The following is a 12,320-nucleotide window of genomic DNA, read 5'->3' as shown; positions in this document are numbered from 1 at the left end:
ATCACACAGTTGTGTTGTGTTATACAGTTGTGTTGACCTAGGGACATCACACAGTTGTGTTGTGTTATACAGTGATGTTGACCTAGGGACATCACACAGTTGTGTTGTGTTATACAGTGATGTTGACCTAGGGACATCATACAGTTGTGTTGTGTTATACAGTTGTGTTGACCTAGGGACATCATACAGTTGTGTTGTGTTGTGTTGACCTAGGGACATCATACAGTTGTGTTGTGTTATACAGTGATGTTGACCTAGGGACATCATACAGTTGTGTTGACCTAGGGACATCACACAGTTGTGTTGTGTTATACAGTGATGTTGACCTAGGGACATCATACAGTTGTGTTGTGTTATACAGTGATGTTGACCTAGGGACATCACACAGTTTTGTTGTGTTATACAGTGATGTTGACTTAGGGACATCACACAGTTGTGTTGTGTTATACAGTGATGTTGACCTAGGGACATCATACAGTTGTGTTGTGTTATACAGTTGTGTTGACCTAGGGACATCATACAGTTGTGTTGTGTTGTGTTGACCTAGGGACATCATACAGTTGTGTTGTGTTATACAGTGATGTTGACCTAGGGACATCATACAGTTGTGTTTACCTAGGGACATCATACAGTTGTGTTGTGTTATACAGTGATGTTGACCTAGGGACATCACACAGTTGTGTTGTTATACAGTTGTGTTGACCTAGGGACATCACACAGTTGTGTTGTGTTATACAGTGATGTTGACCTAGGGACATCATACAGTTGTGTTGTGTTATACAGTGATGTTGACCTAGGGACATCACACAGTTGTGTTGTGTTATACAGTTGTGTTGACCTAGGGACATCATACAGTTGTGTTGTGTTGACCTAGGGACATCATACAGTTGTGTTGTGTTATACAGTGATGTTGACCTAGGGACATCATACAGTTGTGTTGTGTTTTACAGTTGTGTTGACCTAGGGACATCATACAGTTGTGTTGTGTTGACCTAGGGACATCATACAGTTGTGTTGTGTTGTGTTATACAGTGATGTTGACCTAGGGACATCATACAGTTGTGTTGACCTAGGGACATCACACAGTTGTGTTGAGTTATACAGTTATGTTGACCTAGGGACATCATACAGTTGTGTTGTGTTATACAGTGATGTTGACCTAGGGACATCATACAGTTGTGTTGTGTTATACAGTGATGTTGACCTAGGGACATCATACAGTTGTGTTGTGTTATACAGTGATGTTGACCTAGGGACATCATACAGTTGTGCTGACCTAGGGACATCATACAGTTGTGTTGTGTTATACAGTTGTGTTGTGTTATACAGTGATGTTGACCTAGGGACATCATACAGTTGTGCTGACCTAGGGACATCATACAGTTGTGTTGTGTTATACGGTTGTGTTGTGTTATACAGTGATGTTGACCTAGGGACATCATACAGTTGTGTTGTGTTATACAGTTGTGTTGACCTAGGGACATCATACAGTTGTGTTGTGTTATACAGTGATATTGACCTAGGGACATCACACAGTTGTGTTGACCTAGGGACATCACACAGTTGTGTTGTGTTATACAGTTGTGTTGACCTAGGGACATCATACAGTTGTGTTGTGTAATTCAGTGATGTTGACCTAGGGACATCACACAGTTGTGTTGTGTTATACAGTTGTGTTGACCTAGGGACATCATACAGTTGTGTTGTGTTATACAGTTGTGTTGTGTTATACGGTTGTGTTGTGTTATACAGTGATGTTGACCTAGGGACATCATACAGTTGTGTTGTGTTATACAGTTGTGTTGACCTAGGGACATCATACAGTTGTGTTGTGTTATACAGTGATATTGACCTAGGGACATCACACAGTTGTGTTGACCTAGGGACATCATACAGTTGTGTTGTGTAATTCAGTGATGTTGACCTAGGGACATCACACAGTTGTGTTGTGTTATACAGTTGTGTTGACCTAGGGACATCATACAGTTGTGTTGTGTTATACAGTGATGTTGACCTAGGGACATCATACAGTAGTGTTGTGTTATTCAGTGATGTTGAAATAGGGACATCACACAGTTGTGTTGTGTTATTCAGTGATGTTGACCTAGGGACATCATACAGTTGTGTTGACCTAGGGACATCATACAGTTGTGTTGTGTTATACAGTTGTGTTGACCTAGGGACATCATACAGTTGTGTTGTGTTATACGGTTGTGTTGACCTAGGGACATCATACAGTTGTGTTGTATTATACGGCTGTGTTGTGTTATACAGTTGTGTTGACCTAGGGACATCACACAGTTGTGTTGTGTTATACAGTTGTGTTGACCTAGGGACATCATACAGTTGTGTTGTGTTATACAGTTGTGTTGTGTTATACAGTTGTGTTGACCTAGGGACATCACACAGTTGTGTTGTGTTATACAGTGATGTTGACCTAGGGACATCACACAGTTGTGTTGTTATACAGTTGTGTTGACCTAGGGACATCACACAGTTGTGTTGTGTTATACAGTGATGTTGACCTAGGGACATCATACAGTTGTGTTGTGTTATACAGTGATGTTGACCTAGGGACATCACACAGTTGTGTTGTGTTATACAGTTGTGTTGACCTAGGGACATCATACAGTTGTGTTGTGTTGACCTAGGGACATCATACAGTTGTGTTGTGTTATACAGTGATGTTGACCTAGGGACATCATACAGTTGTGTTGTGTTTTACAGTTGTGTTGACCTAGGGACATCATACAGTTGTGTTGTGTTGACCTAGGGACATCATACAGTTGTGTTGTGTTGTGTTATACAGTGATGTTGACCTAGGGACATCATACAGTTGTGTTGACCTAGGGACATCACACAGTTGTGTTGAGTTATACAGTTATGTTGACCTAGGGACATCATACAGTTGTGTTGTGTTATACAGTGATGTTGACCTAGGGACATCATACAGTTGTGTTGTGTTATACAGTGATGTTGACCTAGGGACATCATACAGTTGTGTTGTGTTATACAGTGATGTTGACCTAGGGACATCATACAGTTGTGCTGACCTAGGGACATCATACAGTTGTGTTGTGTTATACAGTTGTGTTGTGTTATACAGTGATGTTGACCTAGGGACATCATACAGTTGTGCTGACCTAGGGACATCATACAGTTGTGTTGTGTTATACGGTTGTGTTGTGTTATACAGTGATGTTGACCTAGGGACATCATACAGTTGTGTTGTGTTATACAGTTGTGTTGACCTAGGGACATCATACAGTTGTGTTGTGTTATACAGTGATATTGACCTAGGGACATCACACAGTTGTGTTGACCTAGGGACATCACACAGTTGTGTTGTGTTATACAGTTGTGTTGACCTAGGGACATCATACAGTTGTGTTGTGTAATTCAGTGATGTTGACCTAGGGACATCACACAGTTGTGTTGTGTTATACAGTTGTGTTGACCTAGGGACATCATACAGTTGTGTTGTGTTATACAGTTGTGTTGTGTTATACGGTTGTGTTGTGTTATACAGTGATGTTGACCTAGGGACATCATACAGTTGTGTTGTGTTATACAGTTGTGTTGACCTAGGGACATCATACAGTTGTGTTGTGTTATACAGTGATATTGACCTAGGGACATCACACAGTTGTGTTGACCTAGGGACATCATACAGTTGTGTTGTGTAATTCAGTGATGTTGACCTAGGGACATCACACAGTTGTGTTGTGTTATACAGTTGTGTTGACCTAGGGACATCATACAGTTGTGTTGTGTTATACAGTGATGTTGACCTAGGGACATCACACAGTTGTGTTGTGTTATACAGTGATGTTGACCTAGGGACATCACACAGTTATGTTGTGTTATACAGTTGTGTTGTGTTATACAGTGATGTTGACCTAGGGACATCACACAGTTTTGTTGTGTTATACAGTGATGTTGACCTAGGGACATCATACAGTTGTGTTGTGTTATACAGTTGTGTTGACCTAGGGACATCACACAGTTATGTTGTGTTATACAGTTGTGTTGTGTTATACAGTGATGTTGACCTAGGGACATCACACAGTTGTGTTGTGTTATACAGTTGTGTTGACCTAGGGACATCACACAGTTGTGTTGTGTTATACAGTTGTGTTGACCTAGGGACATCACACAGTTGTGTTGTGTTATACAGTTGTGTTGACCTAGGGACATCACACAGTTGTGTTGTGTTATACAGTGATGTTGACCTAGGGACATCACACAGTTGTGTTGTGTTATACAGTGATGTTGACCTAGGGACATCATACAGTTGTGTTGTGTTATACAGTTGTGTTGACCTAGGGACATCATACAGTTGTGTTGTGTTGTGTTGACCTAGGGACATCATACAGTTGTGTTGTGTTATACAGTGATGTTGACCTAGGGACATCATACAGTTGTGTTGACCTAGGGACATCACACAGTTGTGTTGTGTTATACAGTGATGTTGACCTAGGGACATCATACAGTTGTGTTGTGTTATACAGTGATGTTGACCTAGGGACATCACACAGTTTTGTTGTGTTATACAGTGATGTTGACTTAGGGACATCACACAGTTGTGTTGTGTTATACAGTGATGTTGACCTAGGGACATCATACAGTTGTGTTGTGTTATACAGTTGTGTTGACCTAGGGACATCATACAGTTGTGTTGTGTTGTGTTGACCTAGGGACATCATACAGTTGTGTTGTGTTATACAGTGATGTTGACCTAGGGACATCATACAGTTGTGTTTACCTAGGGACATCATACAGTTGTGTTGTGTTATACAGTGATGTTGACCTAGGGACATCACACAGTTGTGTTGTTATACAGTTGTGTTGACCTAGGGACATCACACAGTTGTGTTGTGTTATACAGTGATGTTGACCTAGGGACATCATACAGTTGTGTTGTGTTATACAGTGATGTTGACCTAGGGACATCACACAGTTGTGTTGTGTTATACAGTTGTGTTGACCTAGGGACATCATACAGTTGTGTTGTGTTGACCTAGGGACATCATACAGTTGTGTTGTGTTATACAGTGATGTTGACCTAGGGACATCATACAGTTGTGTTGTGTTTTACAGTTGTGTTGACCTAGGGACATCATACAGTTGTGTTGTGTTGACCTAGGGACATCATACAGTTGTGTTGTGTTGTGTTATACAGTGATGTTGACCTAGGGACATCATACAGTTGTGTTGACCTAGGGACATCACACAGTTGTGTTGAGTTATACAGTTATGTTGACCTAGGGACATCATACAGTTGTGTTGTGTTATACAGTGATGTTGACCTAGGGACATCATACAGTTGTGTTGTGTTATACAGTGATGTTGACCTAGGGACATCATACAGTTGTGTTGTGTTATACAGTGATGTTGACCTAGGGACATCATACAGTTGTGCTGACCTAGGGACATCATACAGTTGTGTTGTGTTATACAGTTGTGTTGTGTTATACAGTGATGTTGACCTAGGGACATCATACAGTTGTGCTGACCTAGGGACATCATACAGTTGTGTTGTGTTATACGGTTGTGTTGTGTTATACAGTGATGTTGACCTAGGGACATCATACAGTTGTGTTGTGTTATACAGTTGTGTTGACCTAGGGACATCATACAGTTGTGTTGTGTTATACAGTGATATTGACCTAGGGACATCACACAGTTGTGTTGACCTAGGGACATCACACAGTTGTGTTGTGTTATACAGTTGTGTTGACCTAGGGACATCATACAGTTGTGTTGTGTAATTCAGTGATGTTGACCTAGGGACATCACACAGTTGTGTTGTGTTATACAGTTGTGTTGACCTAGGGACATCATACAGTTGTGTTGTGTTATACAGTTGTGTTGTGTTATCACGGTTGTGTTGTGTTATACAGTGATGTTGACCTAGGGACATCATACAGTTGTGTTGTGTTATACAGTTGTGTTGACCTAGGGACATCATACAGTTGTGTTGTGTTATACAGTGATATTGACCTAGGGACATCACACAGTTGTGTTGACCTAGGGACATCATACAGTTGTGTTGTGTAATTCAGTGATGTTGACCTAGGGACATCACACAGTTGTGTTGTGTTATACAGTTGTGTTGACCTAGGGACATCATACAGTTGTGTTGTGTTATACAGTGATGTTGACCTAGGGACATCATACAGTAGTGTTGTGTTATTCAGTGATGTTGAAATAGGGACATCACACAGTTGTGTTGTGTTATTCAGTGATGTTGACCTAGGGACATCATACAGTTGTGTTGACCTAGGGACATCATACAGTTGTGTTGACCTAGGGACATCATACAGTTGTGTTGTGTTATACAGTTGTGTTGACCTAGGGACATCATACAGTTGTGTTGTGTTATACGGTTGTGTTGACCTAGGGACATCATACAGTTGTGTTGTATTATACGGCTGTGTTGTGTTATACAGTTGTGTTGACCTAGGGACATCACACAGTTGTGTTGTGTTATACAGTTGTGTTGACCTAGGGACATCATACAGTTGTGTTGTGTTATACAGTTGTGTTGTGTTATACAGTTGTGTTGACCTAGGGACATCACACAGTTGTGTTGTGTTATACAGTTGTGTTGACCTAGGGACATCATACAGTTGTGTTGTGTTATACAGTTGTGTTGTGTTATACAGTTGTGTTGACCTAGGGACATCACACAGTTGTGTTGTGTTATACAGTTGTGTTGACCTAGGGACATCATACAGTTGTGTTGTGTTATACAGTTGTGTTGTGTTATACAGTTGTGTTGACCTAGGGACATCACACAGTTGTGTTGTGTTATACAGTTGTGTTGACCTAGGGACATCATACAGTTGTGTTGTGTTATACAGTTGTGTTGACCTAGGGACATCATACAGTTGTGTTGACCTAGGGACATCACACAGTTGTGTTGTGTTATACAGTTGTGTTGACCTAGGGACATCACACAGTTGTGTTGACCTAGGGACATCACACAGTTGTGTTGTTTTATACAGTTGTGTTGACCTAGGGACATCATACAGTTGTGTTGACCTAGGGACATCACACAGTTGTGTTGTGTTATACAGTTGTGTTGACCTAGGGACATCATACAGTTGTGTTGTGTTATACAGTTGTGTTGACCTAGGGACATCATACAGTTGTGTTGACCTAGGGACATCACACAGTTGTGTTGTGTTATACAGTTGTGTTGACCTAGGGACATCACACAGTTGTGTTGTGTTATACAGTTGTGTTGACCTAGGGACATCATACAGTTGTGTTGTGTTATACAGTTGTGTTGTGTTATACAGTTGTGTTGACCTAGGGACATCATACAGTTGTGTTGACCTAGGGACATCACACAGTTGTGTTGTGTTATACAGTTGTGTTGACCTAGGGACATCATACAGTTGTGTTGTGTTATACAGTTGTGTTGTGTTATACAGTTGTGTTGACCTAGGGACATCATACAGTTGTGTTGTGTTATACAGTTGTGTTGACCTAGGGACATCATACAGTTGTGTTGTGTTATACAGTTGTGTTGACCTAGGGACATCATACAGTTGTGTTGTGTTATACAGTTGTGTTGACCTAGGGACATCATACAGTTGTGTTGTGTTATACAGTTGTGTTGACCTAGGGACATCATACAGTTGTGTTGTGTTATACAGTTGTGTTGTGTTATACAGTGATGTTGACCTAGGGACATCATACAGTTGTGTTGTGTTATACAGTGATGTTGACCTAGGGACATCACACAGTTGTGTTGTGTTATACAGTTGTGTTGACCTAGGGACATCACACAGTTGTGTTGTGTTATACAGTTGTGTTGAACTAGGGACATCATACAGTTGTGTTGACCTAGGGACATCATACAGTTGTGTCAGGGCTCTACGCTAACTTTTTTCCCAAGGAGTACATGCGCTCCTAAATGAAAATATTTAGGAGCACAGTGAAAATTAAATACAGAATTTATTAACAAACAATTTATTACATACATATTTATACTGCGTGTATGAGTGTGTGTGCGTGTATTAAGGGACACACATCTGTGGAACAGCACATACCTCCCAAATCACGCATTGAACCCATGCCTACTAAAATCAAAGGATATCAGATGTCCAGCTGCTTTTGTATGTTGACCGTCTGGCATACTTGGAGGTCAGCCAGTGTGATCTCTCATTATATCAGCAATTTGACCGATCATCTCCGCACATTTTCGTATGTGGGATTCATGTAAACTTTTTGTGGTGGAGTCTGATAAGCGGCCCAAATTTGACGAAAGGTTCTTCTTCTTTCACAATGAAGTATGCGATGTTTATCTTTATGTTCAGCTGCTTCCCAGGGGCTAAAATTTCATCAAAATGTTGGGGGGGACAATAAACATTAATTTCTGGGAATATCCACCCAAATCCAGGCCCAGAGCAAAATATGTCATATGACACTCCTGAAAGTTTTAAATGCAGAAAGGGCCTGGGATTTTGTCATTTGAATGTTCGTAGTCTGGTTGGCAAAATAGATATGGTTCGTATCTGGGCACTTTCAACCAATGCTGATGTTTTTGTTTTAAGTGAAACATGGCTTAACAACTCTATTTCTGATAAGGATGTGACTGTAGATGGTTACAACTTATTCAGAACAGACCGACTAAAAAAGGGTGGCGGTGTTGCAATATATGTGAAAAAGTCATTCATTGTGAATGTGATTGTGTCAAAGTCAATAAGCAGACAATTTGAATTGTTGGCTCTTGATTTAGAAGTTTCTAAGAGTCTTCACATCACAGTTGTTGGTTGTTATAGACCCCCTTCAGCTGATGGTGGCACTCTTTCTTCATTGCGGGAGTTATTAACAAGTTTAAATTATAATTAAATTGTTTTTTTAGGAGATCTTAACTGGAACTGGCGTTTGCCAAACCAAAAACATCCAGAAAAATCTTCAATAATTGATCTTATTCTTACAAATGCCCCTCACAAATACTCTTGTGCCTCTGTTTTTGCAAATGATATAAGCGATCATTGTCTTATAGCATCAGTAAGGAACACAAAAATTCCTAAAACAAGGCCGCGCATAAGCTTTAAGAGGGCAATGAAGCAGTTCTCATTGCAAGGTTTTCTACATGATTTGTATGATTTTGATTGGGGAAGAATTAGCCTTATTGATGATGTTGAGAATGCTTGGACATTTTTTTATGATGGTTTTACAGGCCTGGTAAATAAGCATGCCCCACTCAAAAGACATAGAGTGAAAGGGCGAAATAATGTTTGGTTTAGTAATGAATTGTCTGACCTTCTTCTGGAGTGAAACCAAGCCTGGGCTCAGGCTAGAAAGTCAAAGCTTGAGTCTGACTGGTTGAAATTTCGGCATTTACGTAATTTATGTACTGTAAAAATCCGTAATGCTAAATCCGCTTTTTTCCTTTCTGAAACATCAAAGAATTTAAATAACCCTCTTAAGTTCTTGAAAACAATTAAATTATTAACAGAAGCAAAAAAAGATTCAGAAGTACCCTCTTGTTTTGTTGTTGATGACAAAAAAATCATTGACAAAAACGAAATTCTCAATAGTTTTAATAATCATTTTATTGCTGCTAGCTCCCTTTATGAAACACTACAAAATCCAATGTCAAGCGCTTCCATGGATTGTTCTGTTGATCAGTTACTGTCAGCACAATCATTTTATTTCAAGACGATAACTGTATCAGAAGGAAGGAAGGCCTTGAAGGATTTAGAGCCAAAAAAATCACCAGGTCCAGACAAATTGGAGCCTTATTTTTTAAAAATAGCTGCAGATTTAATAGACAACCCAGTTGCATATTTAATTAACCTTTCTTTACCTACTAATCAAGTACCGGCCATTTGGAAATCTGCCAATGTGCTCCCCCTTCACAAAGGTGGAAATCCTGCAAACATAAATAATTATAGGCCTATTTCTAAATTATCAGTATTAGCTAAATTAATGGAATCACTCATCAGTATGCAATTAAAAGATTATTTAATTAATAATAATATTCTCAATGAATTTCAATCTGGTTTTAGGAAACAACACAGTACAATAACAGCTGTTTCAAAAGTTGTCAATGACCTGGTTAATATCTTGGACAATAAGCAGCACTGTTTATTGACTTGTCAAAAGCTTTTGACACAGTGGACCATAAAATACTTATTCAAAGACTCATTTCTATTGGACTATCAGAACAAGCAGTGGGATGGTTCAATAGTTACTTATCGGGGAGAACACAATGTGTGCAAGTAGACGGCCTTACTTCTGCTTCCCTAAATATTTTAAAAGGGGTGCCTCAAGGTTCAATCCTTGGGCCTCTTCTTTTATTATTTATACAAATAACCTTTGCAATAATATAAAATATACAAATTATCATTTCTATGCTGATGATACTGTTCTTTATTGTTCTGGGTCCACATTAGGTCAAGCAATCACAAATTTACAATCTGTTTTCAACATTTTGCAATATAATTTGGTGACTTTAAAACTGGTTTTAAACTCTAAAAAAACTAAAGTGATGACCTTTACTCTGGGAAAATCAACTGAAAACTACGTCCCAAATATTTGTACACTTTCTGGTATAGAAATCGAAAAAGTGTCACATTACAGATATTTGGGCATTACTGTTGATTACAATGCATGTCCAAGATTTGGTTAAAAAATTGAAATTGAAGTTAGGTTTCTTCTTCAGAATTAAGTCCTGTTTATCTTTTGAAGCAAAAAAACAATTAGTAAATGCAACATTTTTATCTGTCTTGGACTATGGAGATATTTTATACATGAACTCAACCTCTCAATGTCTTCATGCTTTGGACACTGTGTTTCATGGAGCCTTGAGATTCATAGCAAATTTAAAAACTCGCACTCATCACTGTTTACTGTATTCTCGGGTAGGATGGTTGTCCCTCTCTATTCGGCGTTGGATGCACTGGCATCTTTTCATTTATAAGGCAGTATTAGGACTACTTCCTCCTTATCTGAAAACGTACATTATTTCAAGGTCTGCAGGGACATATTACCTGCGCTCACAAAATTTGTTTTTATTGGCAGTCCCTAAAGCCCGCACTGTTTTTGGAAAAAAGGCTTTTAGTTTTGCAGCACCATCAGCATGGAATCAGATACAAAATGAGCTACAGTTGAAGGAGTTGATTTCATTTTATTCCTTTAAAGGCGTTTTAAAGGATCTTGCAGAAAGTCAGTCTGTTTGTCACTGTTCTTAAATTAAGTTGATTTATGACCTAGACTTTTTATGATTACATAGTTGTTTGAATATGATGAGTGAAAGTGTGTATTATGTATTTACCTGTAAGTGTTTCTGTAACTATTTGTACGTGCAATGTTGCCACTTGTCAGGACACTCTTGTAAAAGAGGTTTGTAATCTCAAGGAGTTTTTATCCTGGTTAAATAAAGGTTTGAATGAATGAATGAAACATAACAATTCTCAAGAGCAATTTTTGTTTTTTTTGTTGTTTCCCCGGTTGCATTTGTATTTTATTTCTTAAACAATTATTTTAAGAATATATCATTATATTATTTACAATACACATATTTTAATTCTATTTTAGGGGGGGACAACCCTCAGATAGGGTTCAATGTTAATATTTATTGGTTGATGTTGACCAGTTCTGTGAAATTGTGCTATTTGTTATTTTAAATTCATTTATATATCTATTTTTGTATCAATGAGTTTGACTATTTCATGGTTGGTGCACAGATCAGGGATAAAATGTGTAGCAGTCTGGAAGGTTTTGAAGTTGTATTTATGAATGCATGTTATCTTAAACTTCCATCGACACCTGGAGCATGTTTGCAGCACGTTCAAATGTTTCTAATGAATCCATGATGAAATTCTAAATGCACGATTTAATTCAAAATTTTAGTCCATGAGTCAAACTGTCCAAAAGCAGGCAGTTACTGAGATTAAGCGAGCATTATTTGCCTAGTCATGTGGTCATTGCGGCTGCCATATACAATTCATTTCTTTTTAATGTGAAAATAAATGACTGAGTGTCCATGTCAATACAATGTAGGTTGCACAAGCAGACAGTTTCAGTTTAACTATCAGTTATTATTGTGAAACACACTTGGAGTTTTGGCAGAATATTTCCTTTTGTGTTCCACAGATGTAAGTCATCTGGGTTTGGAACAACACAAGGATGACTAAATGATGACATTATTCTTGTAATAGTGTGTAATGACCATTTGAATTTTACCTCTGCAGTACAGGCAACACTGCTGAGGGTTTGCATGAAGAAGGAAACATATTTGAGGGAAGAGGAAAAAATGGCTCAGGGAAGAAACTACACCATTTTGGGAAGGCTGA

The sequence above is a fragment of the Xyrauchen texanus genome, chromosome 16 (assembly GCF_025860055.1).
Source record: "Xyrauchen texanus isolate HMW12.3.18 chromosome 16, RBS_HiC_50CHRs, whole genome shotgun sequence".
Classification (NCBI taxonomy): domain Eukaryota; kingdom Metazoa; phylum Chordata; class Actinopteri; order Cypriniformes; family Catostomidae; genus Xyrauchen; species Xyrauchen texanus.
Note: the sequence above shows the minus strand (reverse complement) of the source record.